We start from the raw sequence: 23396 nt of genomic DNA, 5'->3' as shown, positions 1-23396 counted from the left end.
AGACTAAGCTTATTCTTAAAAGCTTGAATTTTACTGGCTGAAGTTATGATAGTTAAATTCTCACCCTGTAAGCTCAAATTTAAGTCATTAAGTTTTTCGAAAATATCAACTAAATAGCTCAGCTTCCCTAGCCAAACTTCATTGATATAATAACTTGCCAATCTATGTTTCTTTTCGATTAAAAACATGAACACTTCATTTCTCAAATCAAATATCCGTCGTAGTATTTTTCCACGTGAAAGCTATCTGACTTCGGTGTGTAACAGTAATCTCTCATACGTTGAGCCCATCTGATTGCAAAGTATTGAAAAGAGACGGCTGTTGCATTTAATGTAGTTAATTGAACTAACAGCGTCTTGTAATATGTTGTGCAACTCTTCATCATATCTTTTGCAACAAGAGCTTGCCGATGAATCATACAGTGATTAAATACCATATGAGGCGCCACCTTCTGAATTAAGCCTCTGAGTCCTTTATTCGAACCTGTTAATGCTGCAGCACCATGAGTACAAACCGCAACACAGTTTGCTTAGGTAAGGGACTTTGTTTCAAAATATTCATTTATTACTTCGATTATTTTTTCTCCAGTTGTTTTTCCTTCCAAACTTTTGCAACATAAAAACGTTTCTGTTATATCTTCATTAAAAACAAACCTAACGTAAATAATTAGTTGTGATATTTTAGTAATATCGGTAGTCTCGTCCAGTTGTAAAGCAAATACAGATGAATTTTGTATGCGTTTTATAATTTCTGACTCGATATTTCGTGACATTTCGGAAATCCGCCGAGACACGCTATCTCTTGATAATGGTATTGTTTTTAGTTCATTTCCATATTTATCGCTATGCATAATTGATGTCATCTTAGTTGCTGCAGGAAGGATAAGGGATTCTCCAATATGGGGTTTCATTGTTTTTTCTATTAGATAAGAAACTTCTAAAGGAGCTCGTAATGCTTTCTGAGGTATTGCTGTAAATTTCTTTAAATGTGCACTTTGAATTTTCAGATTTTTTAGCTCGTCTTTGAAAAAAATCGGCATGTTTATTTTGAAGTTCTTTAGTTTCCAGGTGCCTTTTTAATTTAGCTGGTTTCCTGCTCTCATTTGCTAATTTTTCGTTGCAAATGACACATATCGGGCGTTCTTCATCATCAACAACACAAAATGTAAAACCATACTTAATAAATTCCTCATTGTATTTTCTTATTTTTTTAGATCGGGCATTTAGTTCAGTATTTTGCGACTCCTCATCAGTATTTGTTGGTTTGTTAGCTGAAGATGTACCTGGTGTACGTATTACCCATTTATCCATTATGAAGATAGGGGTTAAATTATTTAAACTAAAACAAATAATATATAAAATTTTATCATTTTTTTCGAGAAATTCAATAAAATTAACAGAGATCCTTCTCTAATGATAGTACATACCTGATAACAAAGATAAAAATATAAAAAATAAATAAAAGCCCGATAAAAATATAAAAAATCATAATTACACAACGTTACATGATAAAACTCGAGGATAAACTAAAACAATTGCAGCCCAACTGCTACATGCTACAACTTCATGCGAACATTTCACGTCTTCACTCTGACAATCAGATACACCGCGTACCTCGCCATCTGATTGGCTGATCACAGAAGCGAATTTTTCCCCTTTCCCTGAGGTTAATGTCTAGTCCCGTGGTCGGCAAACTTATGAGCCAAAGAGCCAAACATGAAAATTACAACAGTTTAAAAAAATTGGGAGCCAAATCTGTTTGTTTAGTAAACTTTTATTACATTAAATAAAACTAAATTTAATACTTAATAAATATTTATTAGTGCGAACAATGTGCTTGCATCTCCTTGGAAAGTTTGAGTAACTCAGGTTTGTATGTTGTTGTTCTTAATTTTAGGCATGATTCCAAGTTCTCATCAATAAGACGACTTCTCAGTTTACTCTTGATAATCTTCATGATTGAAAAAGATTGTTCGCATATACATGCAGAACGGAAAAGGGAAAGAACAGCAAACGCGAGCTTTTTCAGCTGATCGTAAGAGTCAGGAATACTATTCCAAGCTTTGAAAATGATCATGTCTCCTTCTCCAGGTCATTCAAAGCAGACCACTTGTGTTGTGAACTTAGATCATATTTTTTTTCTACAATATTTCCAATTCAAGACAAAGACGTTTGAATTTAGAGCGCCATATCTCCTTGTTTTATAAATCCAGTAATTGAATTTCAAAGCTACCAATGTCAATTTCAAAAGGAGAAAATTTCATCTCGGTTATCGTAGCATTAAGAGGATTTTTGACAAATGCTAAAGTTGCTCTGCTGTTTTTAAGTTTCTGAAACCTGCTGGGAAATGCTTCCCTCATATTTAAAATTATTGTTTTAAAATGGTGTTTATCAATAGAGGAGTTATTTTCTTGGCGGTGCTTCAGCAGGCTCGGAAAGTAAAACAATGTTTCCCTTTCAAAATCCTGTGCAAAAATGAATAATTTGTTTTCGAATGTTATTACTTCTTCTAACATCGAAAAAATTAAGTTTTCTTTCCCTTGTAGTTTACGATTAAGCTGATTTAGATGAGGCGTAATGTCTACCATGAAATAAAAGTTTTGGATCCACTGATCGTCTGTTAATTCTGGATAGTGAACGCCCTTCTCAAGGAGAAATGCTTTAATTTCCGGAAAAAGGGACGAGAAACGTTTTAAAACGTTCCCTCTTAATAACCAACGTACCTTGTTACGAAGCAGAAGATCAGCGTACTCACTCTCCATTTCAAATAAAAAATTCTTTGAATTGGCGATGATTAAGAGCTTTAGCTAAAATGGAGTTCATAATGGTAATCACTAATTCCATAACTTTACAAATTTCTTCCGAAATGTTTGCGCGCAAAGCGCTTCTTGTTGAATGATACAATTGTAAACAAGTATCTCGTGATTAATTTTTTCTTTCAAAATAACAACAACCCCTTTTCTTACGCCGGTTATACTTTTGGCCCCATCTGTTGAAATCGACACAATTTTATCGAGGGAAATATGATGTTTATCCATACACTCAGTTACAGCATTGGCGATATCTTCTCCACGCGTCTGACCTTTGAGTGGCAATAATCCTTAAGTTCTTCTTTAGGGTCTGAATGAGACATAAATCTTGCAAAAAGTACTTGCGCTGTATCATTTATGTCACAAGGCTCGTCAACTGCTATTGATAAAGCCGAAACCAATTTCAGATCTTTGATATGCTGGGTGGTTATATTCGAACACATTTTAATTGTTCTCTCTTTAATGGTTTTTGGCAGACAATGGTAACTCTTTAATTCTTTTCAGAATATCTTCTTTGTTCTTAAAATCCCGAAGTAGCTCTTCGGGTGCATTTATAAAACAATATTTTATGCATTCGCCGTCTGTGTACGGTTTTCCTCTCTTAGCAATCTCTTGGCTATAAACAAAACTTGCCATATTAATATTGCTGAAAGATTGCATCCAGTTATTAAACACAGAAGTTGACGACTCTTGACTCTTCTGAAGTTCCTCAACTGCTTTCTTCCTTGCATCACCGTTAGGATATTTAGTGCTAAATGACACTCGCTTTCTTGTAAAGTGTCTCTCTAAATTTGACTTCTTGTTATGCGCGAATTTCTCCTTACAAATAAGACATGTCGAAAGTCCATTCAAGTTTTGAATAAACGCAAAATTCTCGGTCCACTCAACTTTAAATTCGCGGTTTTCATCTTCCGTTTTTCTTTGCTTTTTTTGGTAGCCATGTTAATTGGGGTGCCTATAAAAATATTCCAAATATATTTTTTTCTAAAGCCAACAGTACAAAATTATTATCATTATTAAATTGATAAAAATAAAAATTAAAAAAATCTTTTTAAAAAATACAATTTTATTAATATATGTAACTGCATTAAAAAGAAAAAAAATAATTTTTTCCATCATCAGAATAACAAAACTTAATATGACCAAAAATGGAAGCAAATTTCCAACATTTGGACAAATAGAAGTTATCGAAAAATCGATTACAAATTTTGTACCGAAACCAGAAACATACATAGGTGTAATAAAATCGTGTAAAAATACCTGTAAGATGTGCAGCTAGATTAAAAAATACAACTTTTTAATAAGATAGGACAACGGTAGACATGGTAGATAAGACTAAACTGTTCACACTGCAACTGCTGCTCTGTGATGCCAATTTATACCTTCACTATTAAAACGCATGCACACGCATGCCGGGAGCTTGTACATGATTTATGTTTACGTTTACGAAAACTAATAAAATTAAACTCGTTGTTCATTAAGTATTTTTAGAATAATATAAAATTTTAATTACCTATCTATCTTTTTACTCAAACAAAAAATTATACATGTTCTCGATTTATAGAAAAATTTTAATTTATCAAAACAAGATGTAATTTTTTCTTACCAAGTTTTTTTTAAATGAAAATATTATTGCGCTTTCCGTGGATATTTGTACCAGAGCCGCACTTTGCCGACCACTGGTTTAGTCAAATAGGCGCTTTTCAGTAAACATGGCGAATTACCGCGAAGAGGGCGCTATCTACCGGAGTGAAAACCTTGCGTCTTCATACTTTAAGGCCCGTCCACACGAGGACTCTCCCGACGTAGTTGACGTAACTTTTTTGACGCCGGCATAAATTCGCAGGACGCAGAAGACGTAAAACTGAGTACGCTCCTGTTCAGCTTTTTCGCCCGCGACGCGCGCGTATAGCCAATAGCCGACCGAGTTCTTATCACGTGTCATAATCAGAAAACCTTCTTGCTTACCCGTTTCAATATGGCGTCAGAGCCACACAGAGATGAGTTTTTGCTTAGAAATATAACTGTATACAGCAATAAAATAATCAGCATTGTTCACGCCATTTTCAGATTTCTCAAACCGTACATATTAGTATACATTTAAAATTCTCATTAAAGGGGAAAACTGTATTCTTATAAAGCAATGATCCGACCAGTATATCCATATGCTTCACCTATTTATAATACCGTAAGTAATAGGAACCTAAATAAATTACAGTTTCTACGAAATCAAAGTTTCTGCCTTACAAAATTCTCCTTAATTATTATTTATAATAATTAAGGAGAATATATTGGCTATATCATGTGCAATAAAAAGCTCTATAAATATCCCAATATTAAATACACCAAAAACTAACTTCAGCAATATAATAACTTCTAAAATAAAGCAGTTGACTGTGAAAGAGTATACAATAAATACAATTACGAAATTTTGGAGGAAAGTTACAACTTGTGTCATACAGCAATCATTTATTGAAGTTTAATTAAATTACCTTTGCAGCGACTTCTACTTGTTACATTATTTTTCACAAACCACGGAGTACACAGACACGTGTTTATACTCCGTGTCACAAACCACGGAGCTATCACAGATAGCTGAGGGGTCAGCGCGCTGCTTTGGTAGCGGAGGAATGGAAAGGTGGCAAGTTCGAACTCAGCCGTAGACGGTATAATTCAATTATCTTTTCTCATTTTGAAACGTGTTTCTTATATTTAATCATGAATCATTATATTCTTATTTTATCTATTATTATTGTTTTCATTTCTTATTTTATTCATTATTATTATTATTGTTTTTAATTTAGTTTAAAAATGTGCAATGCAAATAGAAATCCTTACGTAAAAATATATCTGCATTTCTTTATCATATATCACCTATAAATTCTCTCTTTATTTTTACTTTATTGCATATTTTATCATGCACATAATTTCTCATTAACTGTCCAAAGTTTGAACCTCATTCTAAATTCAAAAATAAATAAAAAGAAAAACAAAAGACCAAGGGAGAGCGAGTTAAAAAAATATGAAGTTGGTTTTATTATATGGTGGATGGTGTATATAAAGAGAATTAAGTAATTTAACTCTCTTTATATACTGTATTCCAAACCAATTTTATAAATCCTAATTTTCATACGATATAGAATCTGCAAGTCTGTCAAACTGGTCGATACTCATCCTGAAGGAATTAAAAAACAAGTAATATACCCCCCCCCAAAAAAAAAATTAAGTCAATTCCTACTTAGGTCCACAAAGAAAAGTTTAAAAATGCAAAAATAAATAAATAAATAAATAAAAATACAAACATAATTTTTTTTAATTGAAAATTAAAAAAAAATTAATATGTGAAAAAGCTGTATTAACATCAAGTGTCATTCACTGCAAGTTTAAAAAATTGTATTTGAACTTGAGTGGATGAATTAAAAGCATTTTATGTACTGAAAATTTGAACAGGATATAGGGAGAGTGTGAACAAATAGTAGGAATTTAATAATTCCAGATATTCCTTTCGCAAACAAGGCACTAAAAAAAAAAATCTCTTTGAACAGGTCGCTCTAAATAAATCTTTCGGATTCATTCTTGCCATTTTTTGCGGTTTTGCCTCTGCTTAATAATTGCACATAATAGTAAAGTTTCAGCTATAAAAAAAATCATCTGATTCGAACAACTTGCCGCAAAACATACAGAAGAACAGCGAAGTAATAAGATACAGCTCTGTTGACGCTATATTACAGCATCACGTGATTTTTGCGCAAAATAATTCTATTGGTTAAACGCACTCTTCGCAAGCGTACTCGTTTGGACGCTTTTACGCTGGTAACGTAAAAGCGCGTTCGTCAGCTACGTTTCGAGCGTACTCGTGTGGACGGGCCTTTACATACATTACGCATTACGGTCAAAGAAAGAGCGGACAGCATGAAATTGCAATTAAACAGTGAGTGACGTCGCTTCACTCTTTATATGTACACTGTATGGTATGCAGCATGCAGGCATAATGCATTTCATAAAAATTTGGTGACCCCCAAATAACTTCTGGCGACCCCTAGTTTGCGCACCACTGCCCTACACCACGAAGGTTTCGAGAAATACCTTATATGGTTACAATTCTCTTTTTTAACTTCTAAAACATATCCACTAAAAAAGCATCAAGAAAATTTAACAAGTTATAATTTATGATATTGATTTTAAAATGATACTAGTATTATTAATTATTAAAATCATTAATTAATTGAAATATAAATAATCAATTACATTAAAATCTGCAAAACATTTATGTCTTGTAGCAACAACAAATAACAAAATGTTTATGTGTCTTCTTAAATTAAGGACTTTTAAGGACCAAAAATCATTTCCAAAAAACCTACGGACTTTTAAAGACTGCATGAATCCAATATTTTCCAGATATTTTTATATTTTCCAGATATTTTTAATTTACATCAGTTCCTTCTCTTTATTTGTTTCAATAAACAAATCAAGGTTCTCACTAGTCTTTGCTTTGTCTCCTAATCAGTTAATGTTTAAATATCTTACCTGCGAAGAATAAATTTTTCTCTCTTTGTAACATCAATTTCATTTTCAATGAATTTTATTTCCATTTCAGAATTAATTAAAGATTTTTGTTATTCTACAGAACTGCTTGTACTCAGAATGTATAGAAGAAATTAATTTGTTTCTTTAACAATATGAATAATGAAAATAAATATGAAATTATATTAGGTCAAAACTGGTGCAGCAACCAGAGTGGCAGAATTTTTAAATTTAGTGAAGCACTGAGCAATAAAATTTAGGGATAATGTTAGAATTTAGGGCAGGAACTGAGGTATATATGGTGCACTAAGACATATATGATGAATCTTAAATTGTCAGTTTTAAATTTCTTTGCTTTCTTCAATGCTTATGTCTAACGTGAAAGACTTCTGGGATCAAAAGGAAAATATTCACCTAATTTTGTTTTCACTCTTCTAAAAATTCTCCAAAAGATGAGAAATTAATCACAAATTTCCTACAAAACACATCCATTATGTGCTAGAAACTTTTCATTTCATCACATTTTCTGAAAACTGTAGGTGTATAAATGTTGTTTTTAAACCTTCTGAGGTGAAAGGTCTAAAATCAAGAAAAATTATTACAACCACCCTTGTAACAGCAAAAAGAAGATTTATGAAAAACAAAAAATCTGAAAAGTGTAAAATGAATTTTCAAGAGAAAACTGATATACATCTGAAACAATTACACGGGAAAAAACTCTTATCATGAAAAGATATAAAAGAACATAAATGAAATTAATTTTTAAATAATTACAGTAGCATTTTTATTTATCCTAAGAAGTGTTTCGAAAACTGTGCTTTATAGCATTTATTATCTTATTTTTCAGAGTCAAAATATTCCAAAGTTACCAAAATGGAATGTACTGTCACTTTAAATTATGGCAGGAGAAAATAACAATGTTTTATTTTAATGTTATTTCTTAAATATAATTTTAATATATTATTAATGTTAATTTGATCGAAAAACTGTCAAAATTTTGCAAATCTCCAAAAAAAATTTCCACACAAACTGATTGATCTTAAAATCGCCAAATTTAGCACTAGATAATGTCAAAAGCATTCAAATGTTAACTCATCAAATATATATTTGTCAATGCATTGCAAAAATATTCCTCCTAAATGTTAATTGAAACTCAAAATGGCAGTCATTAAAAAAAATGTCAGAGGAATAAAATTAAGAACCTTTCACACTCATTTTAGACTAAATTAATGACTTTTAAGGACCAAAAATCATTTCCAAAAAACCTACGGACTTTTAAAGACTGCATGAATCCAATATTAAACTAACAATCAAGCACAGTTTAAGACAGTAAAAATAAAAATGTATGGTGGGAAAACTATGAAAACAAAAATCTCACAAACCTATTTCAAAATGCAGATTAATTAGTTCGAATTACAATACCAAAAATTAAGATAAAAAAATAGTGTCAAGAAACATCATCGAAATTTCTGACAAAAACCCTTTGCGAGTCTTCATGTAAGGAACACTTATTTGAAAAATAAACTGCTGATTACTGGAAAATTTATAGTTGGAGAAAAAATAAATGTTATCAACTACTATAACAAACTTAATATTAATTATTTATTTAAAGAAAAAATGATTCCATAATTTAATTAATTTCCAGTTTTATTTGAAACAGAGAAAAGAGCTATGACTATTATTCTAATTATTTAAAACAGTTAGTTACTAAAATAAAAGTCAAGTTTGTAGTCAGAGTGCTAAAAATATTTTTTAAATAAAACTAAATATTGCTGATTTAAATCTGAGTTTTTTTCATTGAAATGAAACCATGAAAATAATGATTTATAAAATAAATGAAATAGCAGTGAAATTAATGGAAATTTTACAAAAAAGTATTTTTAATTGAAATTAATATATTTATATTCAAATTTCATGAAATGAAGATTTTGTTTTGTCATCCTAATCATTTTCCTAATTATTATTCTTGATATCAGAACATGATTTAATGAAATATTCAATAACTATCGTAATAATGTTATTACTTTTAAAAGCCTTTTTGAAAACAGTGATTTTTTTTATATAGTATCTTTTTAATACATGATCATAAAATTTCTTAAAAGGCATTAAAATAAGATATTAACTTATATATATATATATATTATATTTTAAATACGCTATTTGATACTTCAGTGTAGTGAATGATTTTTTTTAAATCACGTAATTAAAATCCTGATTTAAATCGCTAAATTTTAACCATCAGTTTAAAATCAGATACATACTATCTGCATTAAAAGCTTTTATAAACAGGAAAAAAAAATTATTATTACAAAAGTTAAATAGCATGTCTCAGTAACTCTAATCATCAATCTTAAAGAAAAATATACTATAATTATTTAAACAGTTACATTAACTGTTGCAAAAATTCATTATGATAGGAATCATTCAAAAGGTTTTTGACAAAAGCCTACACATTCTTAAAAACAGTTCATAGGTAATAGAAGTTTGGCTTTCAGGTTAAAAAATTTACTTTCAACTTTTCTTATTAATGAACTTTCTTTGTTTTTTTTTTAGTTTCAATGGAATGCTTTTTCCAATAATTTCAATGGAATGAATTAGGTAAGGAACTATAATATTTTTTTCAATCTGATTTCTCTCTTTATTTTCATTCATTTCAATAATGAGATTGTCATCACTAGGCTGTCCGTAAAGAGTCGCTACATCGTCAGATGGTTCCAGCAAGTTTTCGACAGAAGAAACTTGTTTCAATTTTGTGCAAACATAATGAATGTGTTTGCAAATCACAAATCTAATACTAAAGTCAACACATGTACATGACATTGAATGAATGCATATATGACACTCATCGCATTTAATTGGGCAATTGCAGCTTTGGATTGATTTTTCCACTTCGTAAGTATAAAAAGTAAAATGCACAGCTTTTGTAACTGTACACTTGTTGCCTATATCAAGAAAATCATATTCGTTTTCCATCTCTAGGCTGTTTTTATGTCTCTTACGTATTAAGATGATTCGTGGTGTTAACTTGCCTCTTTCCATAGAGATCATCCTAGATAGCAACGTTTTAGCAATGGCATTTGTAATAATTGCTAAAGACTTGTCCAGTCTTTTAATAATGGTACCACCAGCCTCCTCATATTTTAACTGGCGATACCAACGTTCTACTTTCCTGTTCGTATTGATGCCTAATCCTGCTCGATGACAATAAGCCCATTTTTCAGTCCTTTTTTCATAATTTGTTTTAAAATACTCAATGAAACTCTTTTCCTTATCTTCAAAAGTACAAATAAATTTGCTCATCAGTCTCTCAAAAGTTACTAAATCTACTTCACTTAGTATTTTCTTTAATTCAATTTTGATACTGTCTTTATTAGCTTTATCTTTTACTTTGGAATTTATTTGAAAGTTCCAATTTTTGTTTATGTGCCACGTGCAAAGCAGATGTATGCTGCTATCCTCAAAAACGGCTTGCCAGGCATTGTAGTAAGAATTTGTGTCATCACTCATGAAAACTTTAGTTTTCATGTTTTGAAATCTTTTCTTAATTGCACTAAAAAAGGTATAAATCTATCAGTGGCAGTCCTTGTTGAAAAACGTATTGCAATAGGCAAACCTTCATAATTTTCATCATGCACCATAACAGTAGTGAGTTGAAACCCATACTGATTTGTCCCATGAGTTGAGTCAATCATTATACATTCGGAACCGTATAGTTCCAATAATATTTGCTGAGGTTCATTCATGAATCCTAGTAAAAATTCCTCTTTTTGGATGGCTGAAAAGTCTTCCAATACTTTTCCAACCTGTTTATAAATGAGTACTGGATTGTACTCACTGTCTTGTAATTTTTTTACAGTTAAATTAACAGATGTGGTATCATCTTCATGCAACATTACATTTTTCTCAATTCTGAATTCTTTCCTAATGTTATGAAGATCCTTCCGAGTAGTGAGGCCGCATAGTTTCGTTGGAGAATATTTCTGTCTTGTTTCATCCAAAATCTTCGACATAGGTATCCCGAGATTAAGAGAGGAAGCAAGATTAGTTTTTTCTTCTTTCGACAGAGTAAACTTACCTACTTCCAGTTCATGGCCAACATGTACTGACTGATACAGAACTTTTATTTCAGTTATTTCATTAACAGTTTGTGCCGATACATTAATAATAGCAGGACAGGTACAACAAGATTTTACAGAGCCTCTTGCTTTGAAGTGCTTTTTTTTTTTTTTTTCTTAAGAACTCTTTAGCACGAACGATTGATTTTCTTTTTCAAATTTTTTTTCCACTCAATAAATTCTTCTTCGGAGTATAGTGTGAATTCCAAGAATTTCAACGAAATACTATGATGCTCCTGTAAATGATCATGTAGGTTCGATATAGTCCGGAACTTTCTATTACACATGCCACAGAGCTGATTACATATCAGATCAGGTTCTTTAGAATGCACGTTTCGCATATGAGAATATAAACTTTTTCTTTGCGTAAACGTTGTTTGACACTCTTCACAAACAATCGGATTCACTGGTTCTGAGAACGGCCGTTTAGTTGGCCCTGAAAAGGGCTGTTGTATTAAACGTTTTTCAGACATAGCGATCGTAAAGTAACAGCGAAATATCCCGTATTTACTTTCTTGCACTAGAAAGAGCGCATGCACAAGACCTTCCCTACTCCCCGATGAAAATACTAGAATCGCCTCTCTCGTAGACTGCCGTTTTGGGATGTAGACGCTAGTGCTATACGCACCAACATTAACCACGCATGGGTGCGATTAGCCCCTTGAGCTATTCGCATCCAAAGTTCCTAGAAAGAAACGGACTCTTTCTATACATATCTAAAGTGGTGCCAGACACCAGGGTACCTGGGTATTACTAACCCTACCCCTCATCGAACAAATTATAGTATAGTTTCGAATATATGTGAATTATAACTGAATGCATTAATAAACATATCTTAGAATGTTGTGGATATACATAATTATCAGGTAATGGTACATAATTTTTTGACAGCATATCTCCTAACGGTAATTAAAGCAATAATCTGGATAGAAAGCCAGTCAAGCACAGAAGCTGTCGAGTGGTAGAGCTGGAAAGAGAACATAGACAAACATGGAAAAACAAAAGAGGTAAGTGCGCTACTTTGGTGCCGCTAAACTGACAACATGCATGATACTAAAAAATAATATATAATACAATAACAGTACAGAAATTTGTAGATTATATATGTATAATAATAATCAGTCATTACACACAGAAATTAAGGTAGGTTAACACACATAATGGCCCGCGGGCGCTTAATATTCATAGGATTATTTACATCATAGTTATACTTAGTTATCGCAGTATTGTCAATAGCCTCCTGCTTGTCATAAAAATTCCGCGATAGGCGGCTGTAATAATCCTTGAGTTCCTCAAGTTTTAGCTCCTTGTGGAGCTGTCTATTCCTAACATACCAAGGGACATTGCAAATTTGTCTAATTGCCCCATTCTGGGCTGCTTGCAGTCTTTTTCTAAGTGATTTACAAGAGTATGCCCATACCGGGCAGGCATAACTCAGAATGAGGCGTAACATAGATTTGTAAATGAGCAACTTGTTATCTATAGATAGAACGCTGTTTCGAGCAATTAAAGGGAAGAGTGTGGCTTTACTTGCTCGAAACTTCTTGATAATATTTGAAATGTGTGGGTTCCATGTAAGAGATTTAGTGAGGATCACCCCAAGATAAGGGACCTGCTTGACCCAGGGGATGCTTTCTCCATACATCTGCAGGCAGACTGGAAATTTCTTTTTTGTTGTAAACAATATAGCATATGTTTTTTCAACATTAACCTTAATTCTTCACTTGACAAGCCAAGCCTCTAATGCCTGGATGTGTTCTTGTAAGTGTTGTATAGCTGAACCAACAAATGCGCTTTGTGTAAGGATCGCAGTGTCGTCTGCATACATTGCGAGTGTCGTGTTGGGTGTAGTGGGTATGTCGTTCACATAAATGTTGAATAGAGTGGGGCCCAAAAAAGACCCTTGTGGTACGCCAGCCCTTATAGGGCGGCTGGTGGATAATGTGCCAGAAACGTGAACGACAAAGTGTCTACCTGTTAGGTAGGATTTGATTGTGTTAGTGATGTAGCCTGGTAACCCCAGGTTGTGTAACTTGCATGTGAGGGCATCTAGCCACACACGGTCGAAGGCCTTAGCAATGTCTAGAAACAGACCTCCAGTCACTTTGCTTCTTTGTAAGCCATCACTGATTATCTCCATAACTCTATAAAGCTGGTGGGTGGTTGAGTGCTTCTGATGAAAACCGAATTGGTATGGAATGATGACCTTATGCTCCTCCAGATATTTATTCAATCTGCTCAGTATTATTGCCTCCATTAGTTTACTGACAGAGCTCAGGAGGCTGATAGGACGATAGGACTCAGGTGCAGTGGCTGGTTTGTGAGGTTTCAGTATTGGCGTAATTTGAGCAGTTTTCCAACATGCCGGAAAGTGTTGCCACTGTAAGATGCAGTTAGCCAGCTTGGTGAAATAACATATGGTCTTTGGTGGAAAATTCTTGATCATCTGATTGGAAATACCATCCAACCCAGGACTATTTTTCTTTCTCAGTCTTTTGATGTAACTGCAGACCTCCGACGGCATGACTAAGATTATGTTGTCGGTGTATAGGCTTGTTGTGTAATTGTGATGAAAGTCAGCAATAAGCTGATCTGTGTTGTTGTCTGAAATGTTGTTCATACAGAACTGAGATTCCAGATGCCTTCCTAAAAGTTCTGCCTTCTCAGCTCCAGTGTAGTGGATCCCTTGAGGCCCGTTAAGGGGCGGAATGGAATTGTAGCATTTTTATACATTTTCACAGCTTTCCATGATGAGCTATCCTCACAGGAAAATGATCCCAGGTAGCTGGTCCAGCGATCTTGTGCAAGTTTGTTTGTAAGAGACTTGACTGCTTCACACAGTTGATTGAAGTGTCGTTTGTCTTGTGGGTGCCTTGTTCTCTGGTATTGCCTTCTGGTTGCATTCCTTTGTTTTAACAATAGACGTAACTCTAATGGTTTGAAGGCTTTCTCAGGTTTAACCTCTATCCTTGCTTTCTCATAAGCAGATTGAACTTGGCAGGTGAATTCCTTAACCAAACTATCAATGTCATCCCCCGAACGTATCGTTGGAATCATGTACTGAATGTTGGTTAGAGCTTTGGCAAAAATTTGCCAGTCGGTGCGAAAGGCTCTTCTGTCTGTTGTAGTAAAACTGCTGAGGTCCAGAATAATTCTGACCGGATTATGATCAGTTGACAATTCATCCAGCACAGAAACATCCAGCGGACTGCTGGAGTTTCTGAGCAGGAAGAAGTCAATTATTGCAGCTGACCCAGTAGCATACAGTGTTGGGCTTTTTGGACCTGCTATATTAAATCGAGCCGAACGGCTAAACTGTAAATTAATTTGCCTGTAGCATTTGAGGTGTAACAGTTCCACGCGCGGTGTCGTGCATTTAAGTCTCCACCTATGACAATATGTGTTCCAAGTGTCAGTTACTTCTCAAGGTCTGCCTGAACAGCAGCCCTGATTCCATTGGTGGTATATAGGTGGAAACAAACGTGTATGTTATGTTAGTGTCTGTTGTGATGCAGATAGCTGTGGCCTCAACGACCGAAAGCTGTGGTATTGTTACATGATTATGGGGGATGCAGCGTTTGATAAGGAGCGCTGTTCCTCCTACTCTTGGTCGTAAAGCATTGGCACTTCTATTAGATCTGTAGGTGCTATAATTGGCAACATTAATTGGTATTTTTGGGTCAAGCTTGTGTTCCTGTAGGAAAAGTAAGTCGGGGGCGTGCTCATTTACAAACTCCCTGAGTTCGTTGATTTTACGATACAATCCGTTCGCATTCCAAGTAATTATGTTTAAATACTTATATACAGTACAATTCATAGTTAAGCAGTTAAAGAAGAACTGAAAACATCATCTAACACGTTATAGGATAAACAGTTTATCAATAGTGTTCTCCGTTGCCCTTAAATCAGGCATTACTGAGGAGGGACTCTTTCTACGGACCCTGATTCGCATCAACATTAACCGCTCATGCGCATTGAATTGTCGGATCCGTCATTTGAACTCAATCGAAAAGAACGGTTTCTACGTACGCGAACTGCCTAAGAGTTGTAGTGAATCTTTTTTTAAAAGGCGGGTTACTACCTTGGCGCAGTTTATCATCTTTTAAGCGTTGGCGATTTTCAAAAGTTTAGAGAGGAAAATGGGTTCCTTTTCTTATATATGTTACCGTGAAAGACCGAAATTGGAGAATGTCGACTTTCACCGGAGAATATCAACATTAACCAAATACGTCGGTGAAAGACCAAATATTTCACTACATTCTTGTATATTCGGACCCTCACCGGTGTATGTCGACAATCACAGACATGCTCTGGTGAAAGTCGAAAAGAGACGTCATAAAGTGCCATAATACACTCATGTCCATAAATTAAGAATAATGCAAAATCAGGCAAAGAAAGAATTAGATGCAAAACAAATTTGACTCATTTGTAAAGCTTATTTATTAAACAAAAGGTAAAGAGCAAAATAAGATGCTGTATGTTTGATATTATTAAAAAAATAGCGATTTTTTCTCCCTGGAACAAATTACAAAAAAAAACCTATTTACAAAAAACCAATATTACATGGTTGGTATGATTGTTAATACATTGTATGTCTTCCAGACGATGCAATACAGTCCGTACAACGCCTAGGCATGCTGAGTATAAAATTATCGATCTGATCTTGGGGGTGTGGTGTAGTGGCCGAAACCGCTATGCAAACCCTGGGTTGCGACATCAGGTTGAAAACAAAACACAGCATAAAAAATTTATTGAATGCTAGAAAAATGGCTACATACAATTCGACAAGAGAGAAACTTAAACTTTTTTAAAAATCAAATTCTATACCTCAATCGTGCGAGAGCCATACGTGGCTCTCGAGCCTGCGTTTTTAACATTGCCAGCAATTTAATATTATTTTAATAACTATTTTTTTACAACTTAATATTATTTTAATAACAATTAAATAATTATATTTAGTCCCGTGATTTCATCACGTATATTGAACTCTGAATTTGCAATTTGAAATCATTCGTCGTAGATTCATGCGGCCTTATCACAACTCCTCCCTTCATAAAGGAATTTTTCTTGACTATGGAAGAAAAAATTCTAAATACTTTCCACTGCTTTCAAAACACAAGTGGTAACCATTTAAGTGATAATAGAGAAGCCAGTTACATTACCCTGCACTTATTTCTAGATAACATAACCGCAAAAATACAACAAAAAGATTTAAACTACTGCTAATGTCTGCTTCATACAAAGTACATTCCTCAAATTTTACAAAATGCTAATACTTAACACAAAACATTTGATTCTTACCATTTTGAATAAGAAACACACATTGCAAACAATTTTGAATCTACAAAAATATAATTCCAAAACGCTACAAAAATCATTTTTCAAACCACACTTCACAGAATAAAAAGGATTGGCTCCTCCATATACTTCATATGCTAAAGTTCCTGCTGTCCGTAGATCTGATCACGAATAATCAATCACTGAGATAGGACACTCTTCAACATTTACAACTATATTTGGATGAGGTCCCAATTTCATTTTCCTGACTTTATGATTTGTCAGTTCATCCAAAGAAAACTCGCCAATGGTTAGTAATGTCTCCTTATACATTGCACGCCATATAGCATATGCATTTGATTCAGCATTATAATTGAACATCATTTTTACAGCAAGGTTATTTGGAAGCAATTTCTCAGAAGAAAACGTCTTGATAGAAGTGGGTTTTTCGAATATCGAATTCTGCAGATCTTGTGTTCCTTCAGTATGCGATATAATAAATTTTGTTTGGTGTTGAACATTATCATGAGTTTCTGTTGCTTCTGCTTCCGAGAATTCTGCTGGCGAAACATCCGCAAGGATAGCCCTTTCCTCTAAACTGATGTCTGGAATTTTAATGTTCTCCTCCGTATTACTGGTTAACTTCCTTTCTTCCGAATGCTCATTATTGACGGCCCTTTCATTTTCTATCTCTTTCGTTTCTTCCGATCTGGAATCTAAGTCTTTTGCACTCGCTCTCTCTAAACTCCTGCGCGCATGCAAAAATACAACAAAAAGATTTAAACTACGAGTCTCCACAGCATTCAAGAGAGCCGGTCGTTCCCTAATTTCCCCAATCAACTGTGCAGTTTTTCCCTAACAAATAGTACTCTTTATCTAACTCTACCGGAGTAACCGCTGCCTTTGTGGTGACCACACCAAAATCACCTTCAATGGTGACTTTCGACAAAGGTAAATATTTACATTCTGTGTCCAAAGGCTGTTTCACCCATACAGTTTCCCCTAATAAGTCACTAGTATTAATCCAAGTACTATTACACAGATCTATACCAGCTCCAGTATCTCTCAGATATTCTCTCTCTATCCCATTAATTACTGCTTTCTTGAAATACGGCTCAAAACATTTTTCTAAACTCTCCGTTCCTAGATTATTCACCAGATTAGCCTTATTCTTTTCCAGCGATGGACAGTTAGGTCGGATATGTTCGTTCTTTCCACATTGGTAACACCTTATTTTCCGCTGTTTCTCGAAACCTGCTTCATTGAAAACTTGCTTTTTTTAGGAGCCTCCACTTTTCTATGCTCCTCTGATTTAATTCTTTGATGACCACTACTTTTCTGATTATAACTACAGTTAGAATTTATATACCGCTCTCTATCTTTCTCAAATGGTTTCTTTAACCTCGCTCTCTGTTCTAACTTCCTCATATCTCTTCGCAAAGCCTCATACTTGTCGCATTTCTCTGCTAAAATGGAGGCTGTTTTAAATTCTTCCCAATTGTCTAAATAGTGCTCTCTTATTTCTAGAGGGATTCGCCGCTTAATTTGCTCAGTGAGCATAAGTTCCTTAAGACTTTCAAAATCTTGAACTTCTACTGAATCCAACCAATTCTCTAAATAAACTCTCAATTCATACACTAAATGAACCCATAACATTCCGTTTTTTTCTAGAATGTTCTTCAAATTTTGTTTTTAGTGCCCAAGCTTGAATCTCTGCATGAGTAATTTCTTAACATGCTGATAATCATCCCGTTTATCCGCTGGTTCTTTCACTATTAACTGGGCTACATCGTGAAGTAATAAGGGAATTAATTGCGAGAACCAATCAATCTCATTAACGTTCTCTTTTCGAGCTTGTTTCTCAAATATGAAATATCTTGTGATGTTGGGAGGCCCCAACTCGTCAGCAACAGTAGTAGTGACTGCTATGAACTGGAAATTACACAGACTCTTAAGAAGGGTTTAACTCCCTTTTTATTTCACTTTAGAAATCACAGTTGCGTTCGCTTGACGCTCACAAACTACGCTGAGCCGGAGGTTAAACAAAAATAGAAAAGTACAACTAAAAATAAATGACAGGATGCATAACTAACGAAGTCACTATCTACGAGGCTCTATAATTGTAACTATCTTAACCGCGTTCTAAAATTCTAAGCTGAGATTCAGCAAACTTTCTGATTAAGAATTTGAAAGATTCAACGAACTGTCGAAATAGGCACACAGGCCGAAACGCGCGGTTCTTAAACTTTCTACCAAGCAACCTTCACGCTCGTGATTCAAGAAGCACACCTTCAATCTCGTTTCCCTTCTATTTAAACTCAATTACTTCTGCTAAAATTTGAATACTCTGCGCGTTCTACTACGATTTACATACTCTGGCATTGGCAATTCTAGGGGAAAGTAAAGGCTTGACAGGAAAGATAGCTTAAAATAAATGTTAGTTAAAATAAATATAAACTCTACATTTGTCGCTGCCAGAATTTAGTAAACTTGGAAGCAGGTCCTAGATAAGACCTGTTGAAAAAGTTTCCACATTCTGATCTAAAACTCAAGAGCCCCGTTTACATAAAACAAACTGTTTCCTCAAAATTTACAATAATTTCTGTAGATACATAAAATTACCATCTCTTCTTACAGGATCCTTTCTGGTCTTCAGCAATCAATCTTTTCTCTTCCTTCCAGCATCTGGAAGGAATAAGTATCAGTATCTTCTAAATACATTATGATTTACACTTTCTTAACACTGGATAAAGTTTTCGTTTTCGATCCTTTTATTTTCCTTAATTAACTGCTTAATTCACATTCATTCAAGTATTCAAACATGAATTTAACTTTACCCTGGTTCTCCACCATGTGTGGTGTCAAACGGGAATATTCGTGTTTTTGTATTACAACACTTTCCCTAACCGCAATGATTTGTTAGAATTCAACGACCAAATAGACAAACCTTAATCGACATACTGAAACTCGATGAGCTATGTTTAATATTCTTAAAAATTCAAATGTAGGTGGAGAACCCTACAAAACACATTCATTCTAATTCCCCTCATTCATCTTTAGACATGCAGGCTTTCGCTCTAAAGCATGATTTTATCTACTGTTTAATACTTAGATTTGAATTCATTTCTTTCGAGTATTTACTTTTAGCATCTAAAATTTTATGCTTCTAGACTAAATTCTACTTTTACATAACTTTCAAGTATTTACGTATATTTACAAAATTCTAATACATATGATTTTTACAATTTACCATAAAATGAATAAGATAAAAATAAAATTTTACTTCACGCTTTCTTCGCCAAGCTGGCGGCACTGAAACTAAATTTTTCATTAATACAAGAATACGAAGTTATTTTACTTTCGGCCAAATTCTGGCTTAACATAACAGAACCAGTCTTTCGACCAACAGGAACTGCTTGCTGCTAGATTTTACACTTAAAATAATGCTTTTGCCTTAGCTAAATAAAGTAAAACAAAACTAAGTCTCAACCGAGACAAATTGAATTCCGTCAAAACTTAGAACTTCGTATTTACGCATAACATTTCGGAACAAAAGAAAAAATTTATAGGAGATTTTAACTTATTTTTGACTTTTCGATGCTTGGAACTCCGACATCCTCTTCTCGCAAAATTGATCCCAAGTTAGGGAATTCATGGACGTCAATCTCCTCTTTTGGGTTCTTATAGTTTCCTCCATGGTGACTTTTCTTTTTCGCCCTCTGTACGCCGGCCTCTTGGGGTGGTAGTCTTCGGGTTCCTGTCTTTTCCGTTTTGCCCCTGGACGGCTGGTCTTGGCGGCCTCCGGTCTGGAATCTTGCTTGAATTTCTTCTGTTGGTGCCAATCTTTTCGTTCCTCCTTCCGTCTTTTTCTTGTCGTGAACGGCGGCCTTGTTTGCTCCTGACTATCTGGCCCTGGAAGTAGTTTCCTCGACGCAGACTTTCTACAGTGGAAAATTGCATCTGGTCTTTTCCTATTTACCAAAGATTCTTTACGCGGCGGCGTTGATTTCTTGCATTTCTTGAATGCTAGAGTCTGACCATTTTCCTTCTTTTCGGGACCCTAAAATGACTTGTAGAAGGGCTAGGTTCCTCTTCTGTTCTCTGCTTTTGGGTGCGGGTGGCGTTACTTCTGGACCTTCCACTTCTTTTGCGCTTGAGTCCTGCAAGAAACTTTTAAGGATTTCAAAATCATTTTGATTATAATATTTTTTCACCTAATCGGGACTTGCTTTACAGATTTTTCCTCTCTCGTTCTTAAGGTACGACTCCCTTGATTTCCTGAATTACATAGGGAATTCAAATTTTGGAGCCAACTTTGCAGTGAAATTGTCTGGGGCACTTGATAAAGAAAATTTCCGCTTTAGCACTTTATCCCCAACTTTAAAATCTGCTTCACGGCGTTTTCTATCATAATATAAATTTTGTCTATTTCTTGCCGTATCCGAGCTTTTAACCGCCTGGTCAATAAGTGTTTGCACATCTTTCTCTTTAAATTCTTGCTCTCTTTGTTGCACAAAGAATAATTTATCTAACGGCGTAATTAACTTCTGTCCTAAAAATAATTCTGCTGGAGTTTTTCCCGTAGTATCGTGATTTGCTGTTCTTAAAGCATAAGCTAACTCATTTATGTAGCCATTCCAGCGCTTGTGATGTGTGCTAACATAACTTCGAATTATTTTTACAATATTTTTATTAACTCTTTCTGCTATGTTTGCCTGTGGTCTATACGGAACCATTTTGATATGGCGTATGCCAAGTCCAGTGCAAAAGTTTTCAAATATTTGACTAACGAATTGTTAACCGTTATCGCTAATGACTTTTATCGGTGCACCGTATTTTAAAATGTATCTGTGTAAGAATGCATCTGCGACTGTTTTGGCTGACGCGCGTTTAAGTGGAACGATTTCTGTCCATTTTGAAAAATGATCTACAATTACTAAAAGAAAACGATTTTTATTTAACTCACTCTGGGGGAAAGGACCAAGAAGATCTATGCCTAAAATTTCATTCGGAAATGTAGCGCAAATGCTATTTAAGTACCCGGCCGGGCTGTAATTAATATCATTTATTAACTGACATTGATTGCAGGACCTGACATACGCAGTTACTATTTTGTATAATTGCGGGAAATATACCGCCTCGCGTACCCTTTTTAAAGTCTTTCTGACCCCTAAATGACCCGCTGTTTTCGCGTCGTGTAATTCCTTCAAAATGCTTAATCGAAGCGAGGCTGGGATGACTGGTTTGTACTCGAGATTTTCCTTTGTTGTTTTCGTATAAAATAATAAATTATCTATTATTTCATAGTTTTCTGCTCTATTTCTTATCGCATCGATATCTGTGTGCTCAAAGCTTTCGGGGTCTTTCAAATATGCATAGATACTTCCAAATTCAGGATCAGCTTTCAATTCAGCAATAATTGTATCTCTAGAATCTAAAATTTTTGAAGTCAACACAGCGCATTTAAGTTCATTGCCTTCCTCGTCCAGTTTTATACGCGAAAGTGCGTCAGCTACATTGTTTTCCTTACCCGGTTTATATTTGATTATGAGATTATATTCTTGGAGTTTTAAAGCCCATCTTATTAACCTGGGGGTTAGGTTTTTCCCCGAGTAGAGTCAGTTAACAGCCGCATGATCCGAAAAGACTTACTGTCGCTTTGCCGAAATAAACTCGAAATTTGTGTACAGCCATTAATACGGCTAATGTTTCTCTCTCTGTAGCTGTATAATTCCTTTGTGTATGATTCAACGTTTTACTAAAAATGCCAAAGGATGGCCATTTTGCATAAGAACCGCACCCACAGCATAGTCCGACGCATCTGCTGCAATTTCCAGGTTTTCGTCCCCCTCCGGGAATTTCAAAACAGGGGCATTGATCAGCGCTTCTTTTAACCTTTCAAAAGCGGTATTTGCTTCCGCTGTCCACGTGAATTTACTTTTCTTTCTTTTAATTACTAACAAGGGTTCAACAATATTAGCAAAATCTTTTATGAATGACCGATAGTAAGAACATAACCCAAGGAAAGAAGAAAGTTTCTTGGCGGTGTTGGGAGGTGGGAAATTCTTGATTGCTTTTATTTTTGAATCTTGAGTTTCTATACCCTTTTGCGAAATTTTATAACCCAGATATTTAAGTTCTTTAGTTGCGAACTTGCATTTTGAGGCGTTAATTGTAAGACCGACCTCTTTTAATAATTTAAAAACTTCTTCTAGATCTTTAATATGTTGTTCCAACGTACTACTCGTTATAATTATATCATCTAGATAGATTAAAGTCGATTTTCTTAGGACAGGCTTTAGAACAATATCCATAGCTCTCTGGAATGTTGACGGGGCCCCACACAACCCAAAGGGCATGCGTAAAAATGCATAAGCGCCCGATTTTGTGATAAACGCGGTTTTATGTATGTCTTCGGGTCTCATAGCTATTTGATAGTAGCCGGACGTTAAGTCCAACGTAGTCATGTATCTCGTAGACTTAATCTTTCTAATAAGTTCCTCTATAACCGGCAAAGGGTAAACTGGGAACTTAGTAACACTATTAAGCTTTCTGTAATCGATAGCAAACCTCCAAGCCCTTTTATCTGAAGGAGGAAAATCATTCTTTTTCCTACATAGTACGACTGGGCTCGCGTACTCACTATTTATGGGCGTTAGTAGTAACCGGGG

The 23396-nt window shown here is 34.5% G+C and overlaps 1 long non-coding RNA gene across 1 annotated transcript in view; it reads left to right on the top strand.

The window, feature by feature from the left end:
- The first annotated feature begins 5377 nt into the window (after window positions 1-5377).
- LOC118204835 (uncharacterized) overlaps window positions 5378-23396 on the top strand; it is a 29941-nt gene continuing 11922 nt past the window's right edge. The window contains exons 1-3 of the long non-coding RNA XR_015039519.1: window positions 5378-5475; window positions 9887-9931; window positions 12340-12455. This is a non-coding gene — a long non-coding RNA (uncharacterized LOC118204835). The remainder of the gene's footprint in view (window positions 5476-9886; window positions 9932-12339; window positions 12456-23396) is intronic.

This window comes from Stegodyphus dumicola, chromosome 1 (genome assembly GCF_044657685.1).
Source record: "Stegodyphus dumicola isolate Sdum_Otavi_A_Nest chromosome 1, ASM4465768v1".
Classification (NCBI taxonomy): domain Eukaryota; kingdom Metazoa; phylum Arthropoda; class Arachnida; order Araneae; family Eresidae; genus Stegodyphus; species Stegodyphus dumicola.
The sequence above is the reverse complement of the archived record's forward strand: the minus strand, read 5'-3'. Positions and strand labels throughout refer to the sequence as shown.